This window comes from Amblyomma americanum, chromosome 7 (genome assembly GCF_052857255.1).
Source record: "Amblyomma americanum isolate KBUSLIRL-KWMA chromosome 7, ASM5285725v1, whole genome shotgun sequence".
NCBI lineage: Eukaryota > Metazoa > Arthropoda > Arachnida > Ixodida > Ixodidae > Amblyomma > Amblyomma americanum.
Genome location: NC_135503.1, coordinates 56,713,817 through 56,725,869, shown reverse-complemented (window position 1 = coordinate 56,725,869; position 12,053 = coordinate 56,713,817). Strand labels below are relative to the sequence as shown.

General features: G+C 50.7%; 1 protein-coding gene across 1 annotated transcript in view; it reads left to right on the top strand.

Moving 5' to 3' along the window:
- Window positions 1–12,053, top strand: part of Tusp (WD40 superfamily protein Tusp) — a 222,136-nt gene that overhangs the window by 202,913 nt on the left and 7,170 nt on the right. The window contains exons 12-13 of the mRNA XM_077632302.1: window positions 493–1,101; window positions 2,881–3,078. The gene's annotated coding sequence lies outside the window, so the exon portion shown is untranslated. The remainder of the gene's footprint in view (window positions 1–492; window positions 1,102–2,880; window positions 3,079–12,053) is intronic.

The window sequence follows — 12,053 nt, the reverse complement described above, 5'->3', positions numbered from 1 at the left end:
TACCCGTCCTGCTGAGAGGACAATGCCTGAAATTATACACTGGCAAGCCCTACGCAACTGGAGTTCTAAATTACGATGCCTTTTGCACCCTACTTCGGATGCACAGAGTGGTAGTTTTCCCCCTGCTTGTGATGTCAGATGCCTCTGTCATCGTCTAGTGAGCCTTACGAACCAGTTCAGGGAATATATATCGCAGGGTTTGCTTTTGTGCAGTGTACAGTCGGCGAAACAAGTGTCTGGACCGCGTCCTTTAGAAACGAAGCCTACAGCTCAATTATTAGACGCCAGCTGGAGATCACACTTGTGAAGGTGACAGCTCAAATCCTGTTCTTTCACTTCCACAACTGTGGTTTCCAGCAGGCGGCTAATAATAGAGCTATCGACTTCGTTTTCGGAGGACGCGGTTCAGAGACTTGTTTCCCCGACGATACATGACACTCAAATGCCTATCCTCGACTTTTTACGATGCTTTCTCCTCCCCTCTTCCCGCAGCTGCAGCGCAGGAGCACCGAGGAGCCGGCCTGCGTCTGCGAAGCGTCGCAGAGCTCCTCGCCGGCGACGGCGCGCAAGCAGCGCTTCGCCGAAGAGAACCCCTTCGTGTGCACCACCAGCTCCGCGGAGTGCGGCGGCGCCTCGCTGGCCCACGGGCCGACGGGCTCGCGTGGCAGCTCCACTGGGGCACTGTCCCCGCAGACGTCGACGCTCTGCTCCGAGGACGAAGGAAACGGGACGACGAGCCGCGAGAGCACGCCTTCGGCGAGCCCCTGCCGGCAGCCTCCCCGCCACCGGGGCTCGCTGCCCATCCCTCCCGGCGGCAGCGCGTCTTCGGCCGCGGCGGGGGACGACAGCGGCGGCTCGGCGCCCCCTTCGCCGGCGCTGAGTCGCAGCATCCCGTCGTCGCCGGTGTCGGGCCGCAAGAGCCGGCAGCAGCAGCTGCGCACGCTGCTGTACAGCCCGCTGCTGCTGCGCAAAGTGCGCGGCAACCACAGGCAGCGCGGCCTGGACAGCTCGGACGAAGAGGGCGGCCAGAGCGGCGAAGAGGTGCTCTCGGACGGCTTCCGCGACCTCGAGAGTCTGCAGAAGGCCCACATACGCAAGAAGGTGCGAGCGCAGAGATCGGAGCGGCGGGTGTCTTAATCGCAAACCCTGGCGGCCACAAAATGGAAGACACCTGAAAAATTAAGAATTCACCCGCATATCGCAACCCGTTTAGTCAAGACCTACTATATAGTATACTTTATCTAGAGCATTAAAGGAACGCTACTCGTGACCCACACGAAGTACTAGGCAGGCTTTCAGAAAGGGTACTGTACAGGAAACTATACTTCCTTCATCGTCAGGTGATAGAGAAATGTGCACGATATAACCAATCCTTATATAATGTCTTAACAGATTATGAGTAGTAATTTGATTCTGTCTAAACTTCAGCTGTCACGCAGGCACCGCTTAACTAGCGCGTAAAAGAGGCATATGGAAAGGTGATAAAAATATTTGTTTGTATATAGATCGCAGGCGGCAATCGTACTCCTAAGAGAATTTGCAAAATCCTGATCAGGAAGGGTGTCAGTAGGATGACACAATCTCACCACTACTATGGACTACTGCCGGTGTACAGGAGATATTCTGAGAACTGGATTGAGAAGAGCCAGGGATGAAAGTTAGTGAAGAATCTTGCGCTAATATCATGCAAACTTGGAATTGCCCTAATAAGTAATAAGAAGCAAGTAAAAGAACTGCAGGGTATGATTGAGGATTTAAACAGGAAAATCAGAGCAAAGGGTCTGAAATTAATGTTTAAAAAATCTAAAGTAACGTTCAACAATCTCAGTAGGAAACACTGTTATATTTGTGGGCGAAGCACTGGAATATCTACGTAAATACATCTAGTTCGGGCAAGTGGTGAGTGCACATCGGGACAACGAGCGTGAAACAACTAGGAGAATAAGAACGGGGTGGGATATACATTTTGCAGGCACTCTCAGACCAAGGCAAGCAACTTAGCAGGTCACTGAAGAACGAAATATGCCGGTCGATTCTCTTTAATTTCTAGAAAATTTTATTTTAAGAACCGTAAGAGCAGCGTCGATGCGGCCTGTACAGGTGGATTTCACAGCAAGGTACACATTACGTATGTGACACAGCTCAATTAACAGACCATTAAAAACTAAATGTACCTAATCATCCTGTTATTTCTGATCTTAGGGCGTAAGATTATGCACCTTTATTGAAGGCCTTCAGCATCGAAGGCAAGCCCAGTTTTTCAGTTTTCTGAATCGGCACTGTGGCTACAAATATCGAGCATTAAGATTTCGTTTTTGAAATGTCGTTTAGTTTGGTTTTCCTCGTTGCACGTTTAAGAAATCGCGTCGCTGCGAATGGTACCGTCACGAAAATGAATTTGACACCTTCTACATCATAAAATACAGCAACAATGTCTGTATTTGGTGCATTAAAAATGAGACAGACATTATTTTCAGCACCTTAATTTTCCAAGGGCGCAGAGGATCTGGGCGCGCAGGTTCAGTGGTACCTTTAGCTCTGAGGTCGCATTGATGCTGGCGGTGGTACGCTGAATGTGTGTGTTTCTGATACGTGTCTGCTGACTGCATACGGAGCAGAGGTCTTTGTCAAGCTTCTTGCCTTTTGCCTTTGCCCCGGTTTCTGTAAGTCAGAATGAGACAAATAAACTGACACTGAAACTAATTCGAAATGATGCTTTTGTTCTCTCAGCATGAAATGCATTAAATCGGCTCCTCTTAACTTGGGCTCCCTTGACTATAATTTGGCCAAGAAATTGGAAGGCTTCGACGTCTACCGTTGCCGTGAGGGGTGGTTACGTAGGCTGCAGCGTCTCACATCGATCTTTCCCCTTGCGCGCAGCTGAAGAAACGGCACGGCAAGGTGCACCAGCAGGAGATGCTGCCGCCCAGCAAGCCACCGCCCATGTACCGCGAGTTCGTGCTGCACAACAAGGCGCCCCTGTGGAACGAAGTGAGCCAGGTCTACCAGCTGGACTTCGGCGGCCGCGTCACGCAGGAGTCGGCCAAGAACTTCCAGATCGAGTTCAAGGGAAACCAGGTATACTACAAGCGCGACCTCATATGAGTCATAAGAGCGCTTTGTCACGTAGAGAAACTAGCAAATCAAGGATCAAGGAGCATAATATAACGGCAGAAAATTTGTTTCGTTTGGGCTTATTTGTTAGCAGAAATGAAATGTGTGGGTGTTTCAATCAGTCTACTTACGTCCTGCTAAGTTGGTAAAAATATGTTGCTCTTTCGAAGCGGACTGCATGGTTTATGCAAAAACTTTGTTGCCCACAAAATGAAGGGCTGCCAAAGAATAAGCGTTGAAGTAGACTCAGATCATGTGTATCATCTGTTACATGCTGTGTAAATTAACCTCATAGAGGTTGCGTTTCATCTATAATGAGAAGTGAAATTCTGGTGGCTTTACAAGGCATGCGACGGTTTAGTTCGTCTGTAGTCTTTTTGAAGGCCTTCCTCTGCAGCAAGCTGGCGGAGACTGGCATGATGCAGGTAATATGAGGTGCACGGGTGAGGTAAATTTATCTGTAGCGGAAACTGAAGGATACACGTTCAGCTCCGCTGCCCACAAAGAATGTCCTATCAGCGACAAGTGCGCCCGGAACGTGCGAGCTTCGGTTTAATACCACGTGGTCGCTCAGAACTTGACGCTTGCGACCGCATATGATGCACGTAGTACGAGCTGTTTGGCGCAGAGAAATTTATCGGTAACGTAAACTGAATTTTACGTTACAGAGGGCTCAGTTTCGAGTGCATAAGGGTGTTTGCCTGGAGGCAACTGCTGTGCTTTTTTTGGGCTTAAAGGGACACTGAGGAGAAATTGAAGTTGGCTTGTATCAATACAATACCAGCTCCTGATCACAAACACGCCACTCTTACTGAAAACAAAGCTCTTGTGAGGTAGAAAACAGCAAGAACCAATGTACAGGCATCGCCGCCACAGGCCAATCTCGCAAGTACAAACGTGATGACGTCATAGGACAAGAGACGCCACCTTGGAGGAATTTTCCTTCCTCCATGGATGCCATGAATCCCTGAGGCTGACAAAGGAAGGTTGCGCGGTTCAATATTGAAGTAAGCTTTGTTTCGAAACCGATAGTACACTTTTATCACACAAGGAAGACAGACAAAAGACAACCTGAATGTTGGAAGCAATGAAAACCGATGCTTGGTGGCGCCACAGGCGGCCAGGAGAGTTTCGGTTTGTTATGGCGCTTCGTGTCCATGAGCTTTGCGTGCCCCGTGGTTTTGTTTTTGACGCGCCTTGATTTACAAGCTCCGAACAGCAGAGGAACTCCAAGTGCCGCTTCAAGTGCTAGCTAACCTTTGAAGGATCTTGCTAAGGCTGGTCAGATGATCGCCACGGTCATGAAAAACTATGATGGCACGATAGACGGTGATCATACAAGGCTGTTAGCAGTATAAAGAGCACTTGTGTCTTCGTACGCTTGCCCGGCGAAACGTTTCCGGCTCTGCCATCAACTTCAAACTACTTAACGAAAATCTTTTATTAGGGACAATATACCAGGCAGTTAAGAAAAAGAGATTTGTAACCCGCAGAGACCGTAACTCCGCTCTCCTCCAACTCGTTTGTTCGCGGCTCCATTCAATAGCTTCGGCAGTTGGGCGGAGCCATTCTCTACGAGTTCTCGGCTAATTTAATCCATTCACAGTACACATCTGAAGGTACATGCAAGTTGGCGAGAGAGTCCGATCCAGTGGACCCCGTACCACCGGAAACGCGCGGAACCCGTTGAAGCGTCGTGCGTCGGTTTTACTATCAAGCCGCCAATTTTAACGCGAGCGCCCTTAAGCACCCATCCGTTTTTTGTGGCAAAAAAAATAACCTGGCCCTTGCAATCGTGGGAAACCTCCTCGACGCCGCTTGCTCTACCGTGCAACAGCACCGTTCAAGGAATCACAATCAATTGGACCCAAAGCCTCGGCCAGCCTCTGATGGGCGCGACGCGCCGACCTTGTCCACCCCCCTCGCGACTCCCCGCACTGGGGTTAATATATTTAATTAGCAACGGCTGCTCACTGAGGAAGGGGGAAACTACCCGCCGTACCTAAGCTAACCATGCTCCCTCAAAAGGGTCACATGCTCTGTGGGGCCGAGGTCGCTGAAATGCAGGCCGGAGTTTTTGCGAGAACTTTGTTGTCGTGTTCGGGAACGGGATCCATCGTAACGCTGGCAAGACGCCGGTGCAAACGTAAACGACACTACGGTGGCGACCCGCGATAGATGCCTTCAACGTGCGGCGGCGGTAGCTTTCATTTCGGCTGCTGCTAGACCGCAACGCTAGGCGCCAGAAATCATGGAGTCTGCGTTTACTTCCCGTTTGACGTCACTCCGTCCTCTGACGTCATAAAAGGGCGCAGTGATGTCATAAGAGGGCGCCGAGTTTTAATCGGAGCGACGGGAAAAACTTATTCAACTTCGAATCCAAATTTTTTTGAATTAGATGCATCTTTCGCTCCCGGACAAGCGGCAGCAAAGCCATGAAATGCCGAACTATCAGATTCTGCTAAGAAAAAAAAATTATAGAGTTCCCCTGACTGTCCCTTTAATGCGAGAAGCTGCGCTCAAGATTAGCCAAGAAGCTGGCGTGCCTCCCTGGATTTGCTACAGTCCTGACAAGGTGTCAACAAAAACATCCCATCAGATGAGCATATCTTTCAATCTTATGAGTAGCGCACCTCGCCGGGCTGCCGAAGCGTTGCTTCGGGTATCAAACCGAAGGAATGGAGCGTCTTCCGGGAATTTTCGTGGACGACCATACTGCTCAGCCCGAATTTACGCGCCATGTCCAGCCTCGAAACATGGTGCCGAGCCGCCAGGTGTCACAGTAATACAATGCGACTTGCGCTTGCGTGTCCTAGCTACTTTGTCTCACTAGAGCATTTTAAGAAAACGTGAGGCAGCAACAGGTTTTGCAGAGTAGAATAAAAATGAGAAATTTGAACGCGGCACTACAAGGGACCTTTATAGCTCACCTTTCTTTCTGTTTTTCTTCTTCCTTTCGCTTTGAAAAGAATTATGCGCGATCAACCTCGATCTGGTTTACCATTTCTTCTCTCTTGCAAAGGATCATTTACCTCTGTCAGAACACATCATGAGCTAGTTGGTTGTTCATCACAATGAAAAATCGCAAACTTCACGACGGAAGCAGAAAAAGAAGACGAGACACAGGCGCAGATCTAACAACTGAAGGTTTATTGCTCCGACACCTCGGTAGGTATACTGAAGGCATCAAAACGACAAGAAGTGCTCGGCTTGAAGCACTCTAGCACGGGTCGGCCCGGTATTGCACTGCGTCCTGGATCGGCCCGGGCATTTTAGTTCGTGCCTTTCCTGTCTACCTTTGCTCTCCTGTCCTTTAACTCTCCTACTTTGAGCACGCGGCAGCGAGCGTGGCTCGGCTTCAGCCAGTAGGCAGGCCCGTGCACTTTCCTTTTCATTCTTCCTCTCAGCAACAGCAGTAGCAGTAGCAGTGCACTGTAGTAATTAGGGAGAGCGCGAAAGAGACGCAACAACGACAGAACGAAGCGAAGAGACATTGCGCTCAAGAGACGCCAGAAGAACGCGTCGCACGACTCGAGACGCGTCGTAACCAAGATGCGGCTAGAAGTCGTGCCACGCCCCAGAGTGACTCTTCAACAACGAAAGGGACCGGTTTGAGTTCTCGGAGCGTCGGAATGAGACGCTGCGTAGAGGACGTTCCGAGAAAACGAGGCTTTCGCAATTCAGCTAGTGTTAATCAGAGGTAAACCACAGCCAATTTTTTTTTTTATTGGGAAAATACAAAGTGCGTCTCGAGAGGCTGACCAATGGAGGCGAAACACAACAAGGCGCCCCTGCGCGGTGCGATGTTAGTGCGCGTTAAAAATCCGCAGGTCGACGAAATTACTCCTGAGCCCTTCATTACTGCACCTCTTGCATTCAGCCGCCGCGATTGCTCAGTGGATATGGCGCTCGGCTGCTGACCCGAAAGACGCGGGTTCGATCCCAGCCGCACCGGTCGAATTTCGATGGAGGCGAAATTCGACCAGGTGGTCGAAATTTCCGGCGCCCTTAACTATGGCGTCTCACATAGCCCAGGTCGCTTTGAGACGTTAAACCACATAAACCAAACAAAACCAATCTGCTAAGGGGAATCCTAGTCAAAGAGCTTGGACGTGCCGGTGGCTGGCGCCATTCCCTCCCTTGTTTTCCGTTCCGTGTCTCAAAGAAACCATATGACTGAGCTTCAGTTGATTAGGAGGAGGTTTGCTAAGAGTGGGAGACCTGATTGACAGACTACACTTCCACATAGCGTTTCAGTAGGCAATCGGCCAGACTGTTAACCATCATTATTAGATGCAGGCATCGAACTTAAATTTGGTTCCAAGCGGGGGCCTCCACTACAGCACCCCTTTCTTCCTTTCCTTCTCTCAGACCCTCCTTTATCCCTTCCCTCACGGCGCGGCTCAGGTGTCCGCCGAGATATGCGAGTCAAATACAGCGCCATTTCCTTTCCCCAAAAACCAATTTTTCATCAGATGCCTGGGCTAGCAAAAACCTTTTCCTTCTTTTTTTATTATTATTTTAATACAGAACCACTTACTACTACTACTACTTTTGCAAACGGGACTATAGCTGCTTGAGTTCCTATATGGCGAACCAGGTGTCACCGCTGCTTTGTTGCATTTACGGACTTTCGAACGGATATGCACGCTCAGTGCGTTTTTACGATTGAAAACAAAATTAAAGCGCTTGCATAGTCATAGTATTTTTGTTTTCTGTATTTTACCAATCATATTTGTGCTTTTCTTTTCTCCTTGCGAGAAGGTGGCGCGCAGTGGTGTCACCAGGAGATCACAGGTGTCGCTTTATGCGCTATCGAAGCCTTGATGCGTCCACGTCACACCTTGACTCGGCCATACCGCTCACGTTCGGTAACGTTCCGTGCTCCTAAGGCGAACGCCACACGCGATGCCTTACAACGACAGCGCGCTCGGATTAATAACTGCACCCTCTGGCAGCGCAGTCGACGCAGCGTGCCCACATGCAAGCGCTGACCCCCGCGGCCAGGCCGCCATGGACCGTGGACCTGGCGCGCAGCTGGAACAGTCAACCGGGCAGCGTTCCACAGCGCAAGAGAATGTTTCGACGCCCTTCACCCAAGCAGCTTCGTCCCGCTGCGCACCGGACCTGCCGTTAGTGGTGCCACCCCACGTGTTTAGCCTCGCCTTTGGAGACGCTGCGTTGATGGACCCGCCTGGGCTGCAAACCACGCTGGACGATTCGCGGCAATCGCGTCCACAGCCATACTGCTACCATGATTCCAGTGGATACAGCGCTACAAACTACAATCACGGCTCTAATGTAAAGAGCGCTATGAGCCAGTGCGGAGGACGACATCCGTTTGGAGGCCCTCTGAACTCCGAAGAACAGGTCGACCTGTCCAGGTTTGGCTGCGGTGACCTCAAGTTCGCCGATGAGCCTCCAACAGACCTTCCTGGTGAGCAATATCCACTCGATTCTGATATGCAACCACTTCCGAGGTTTAGCTACTTGGGTTTTGCGGACCAGACTGGCCAACAAGGCGCGTCCGTAGACTCTCCGCCACTCGACCAACAGCCAGTATCTCCATCAAGCTCAGGCATCGGTGGCAAGTACCCGACGAACAAGCTCGGACAGGGAGGTACACTCGACGACTCGCTGAACTTCGGCGATCAGTTAGCCTGGCCACCCTCTCTGGACTGTTTCCTTGAGGCTCCGACGAACGGGGATGGGTCTAAAGATTCGCGTGACGAAGCGCCCAACGGCATGCAGCAGCCATGCTTAGTGCAGAGCTCATCCGTAACTACCCATCTGTCAACCGAGCCACAAGCGGTGCGCCAGCACTCTGTCGCCGACAAGACGCTTGCGGGCACAGGCTCGAATGGCGCTGGTTGTAATTGGAATGACCTGGCAGTACCGCCAATACACCCTCCTGTCTCAGGCACGAGCGGCACAGACGTGCAAGAGCAAGATGAATGTCCAGTAACATCCAGAGATTTGGTCTACTCCCAGAAGCAGCTGGACTGCGAGGCCTCGAGCTCGTCATTGATTCCCCACCAGTCGAATCAGGACAACGCTGCGACCAGACACGTTCCCTCCCCGCAGGTCACGATGTTGCGTTCTCAAGATGCATTGAAGCGCGCGGATGAGGCTTCAGTGGCGCGCCAAAGCTCCGTGCACTGCTCAGGCACCGAAAGTGGAGGAAGAATGAACCAGCGTGAAGCTGACACTGCAGAGGCTTGCCCCCAGCGGTGCATCCGCAATGGCTGCACCTCTTTAGCCGTCCAGTCTTCCGAATGGGACGGCGAGTACTGCAGCCGCGAGTGCGTTGTCTCTCACTGCAAGGCTACTTTCACCGCCTGGGTGGCTGCGCGGCGCGGAGCCGGCGATACTGCTGAGTGAAGACGGAGGCGCAATCTTTTGTTTTTCTGAGGCCTCAGACACTGTCTGTCGCGGTGATGTTCAAGCTGATATTGCTTGTTTTCTGACACTTTTGTTCGACCTGCAAGAACTTGCGTCGCAATTGGTATGCTGCTATGATTTTGCTGATTTTCTTACACCGACCAGTATATGCATCCTGTATGACAGATCGGAATAAAGGGCATCCGATGTACTGCTGCAGCAGCAGCAGCAGCAGCAGCAGCAGCAGCAGCAGCAGCAGCAGCAGCAGCAGCAGCAGCAGCAGCGTACCTATCAGGACTAGTATTTTTTTCGTCATGCTCGAAGCTAAGACATGGGCATATGTTCATGATATTCATGAAGGGAAGGTAGCTCAGTTGCTGTACACCGTATGCGGCACGATCTAGGTCGTTGTTTTTCACCCCACTGGTGATCTCTTCTTAAATGCAGTAAATAAAACAGCTTCTTGCAGAAATTACAAAGTCAGCTGTCATAAGCGCTCTCTACCAGGAATAGAACTGTAGTCTCGCATCTTTTAAAGCCTTAGGAGCTTGACAACTTTAGCGCAAGGCCATTTGTGTGCGAGAAACTTTTTAGTGGTTGTTTCAAGTTTCAAGAGGACAGAGGCTGAGCACGTGACGATGCATAAAATGTCGGTTAGGTCTCGGATCTTAGGAATTCTTTTTCGCGTGATTGATGGGCAGTATTCGCGCATTTAGGCGTTCACCAAGCGTCCGAAACGACAAAAGGCGCCTGCCTCGCACTCGACAAGTGACGGACGCCGAGAAGGAACACAGCGTTCGTCATGCGTTCGAAGGCCGTACTGAGTGCTTGTGCACTGTTTATGGTATAAGGGGGTTTAGCGTCTCAAAGCAACTCAGGCTATGAGGGACGCCGCAGTGAAGGGTTCCAGAAATTTGGACCAGCTGGGCTTCTTTAACGTGCGCTGCCATCGCGCAGTACACGAGCCTGCAGAATTTCGCCTCCATCGAAATTCGATGCTGTGGCCGGGATCGCGTCGATTTGGAAAAGGCGAAAGAAAATAATAGTGAATGCATACTCAGCGGAATAGCGGGTCCGAAGTGCGCATGCACAGAGCGCTAACGATGAAACAGCGTCAGCGCAGGCACACAAATTTCGGCATTTGCGTTGTTTGCGCAATTAGCGTAGGGTGAAAACATGGCGGCATCCTTCCAAGCGAGAGACGCCCGCTGCAGCTGAATAAGCAGCCCTCGCAGTTCCGGTCGGCACATTTCCTCGGTAACTACTCAGTGCACGTTAAAGAACCCGAGGTGGTCGAAATTTCCGGATCCCTCCACTACGGCATCCCTCATAGCCCGAGTCGCTTTGGAATGTTAAATCTTCTAAACTAAATCAAACCATCAGATATGCTCCAGGTTCGGGCACGCTTAAGCCTAACGGAGCCTCAAGCAGCGCTGCAACCGTCTGCAACTGCTCGGAATTCAATAGAAATGGCTTTGGAACTTTGCCAGAGGGTGTGGAAATTGTTTTTTTTTTGTGCAAGGAAATGGCGCAATATTTGTCTCGCGTCTCGGCCGACGCCTGAACCGCGCCGCAAGGGAAAGGATAAAGAAAAGAAGAAAGAGGTGCCGTAGTGGAGGGCTCCGCAATAATCTCGACCACCTGGGGAGGGTGTGGGTCAGAGAAATGCGTGCGTTGTGTGCGCAACCGCTCTCGGTTTTTTGCATCTTTTTATATGTGCATACAGTTCGCTGATAATACAGGTGGTGCGTGCGGCTCAGCGACTGGTCAGCTCATTTTGAAAATCTGTCCACTATTGGTCACATAGTGCTCGCCGTTGATTTGCCGACCGACTCGTCTCCAGAATTTCGAAAAGTAGCTGCGTTTTTATGGAGGAAAAACGCTAAGACGCCCGTGTGCTGTGCGATGTCAGTGCACGTTAAAGATCCCCAGGTGGTCGAAATTATTCCGGAGCCCTCCACTACGGCACCTCTTCTTCCTTTCTTCTTTCACTCCCTCCTTTATCCTTTCCCTTGCGGCGCGGTTCAGGTGTCCAACGATATATGAGACAGATACTGCGCCATTTCCTTTCCCACAAAAACCAATTATTATTATTATTATTAGTTTAAAGGTTAATTTAAGGGGAACCCGCCGCGGTGGCTCAGTGGTTAGCAGCTCGGCTACTGATCCGGTGTAACCGTGTTCGAACCCGACCGCGGCGGCCGCGTTTCGGTGGAGGGGAAATTAATAATAATAATAATAATAATAATAATAATAATAATAATAATAATAATAATAATAGTCGGATTTTGGGGAAAGAAAATGGCGAAGTATCTGTCTCATATATCGGCGGACAGCTGAACCGCGCCGTAAGAAAAGGGATAAAGGAGGGAGTGAAAGAAAAAACGCAAAAGGCGCGCGGGTGCTGTGTGATGTCAGTGCACGTTAAAGATCTCCAGGTGGTCGGAATTATTCCGGAGCCCTCCACTACGGCACCTCTTTTTCCTTTCTTCGTTCACTGCCTCCTTTATCCATTCCCTTACGGCGCGGCTCAGGTGTCGGCTGATAAGTGAGACAGA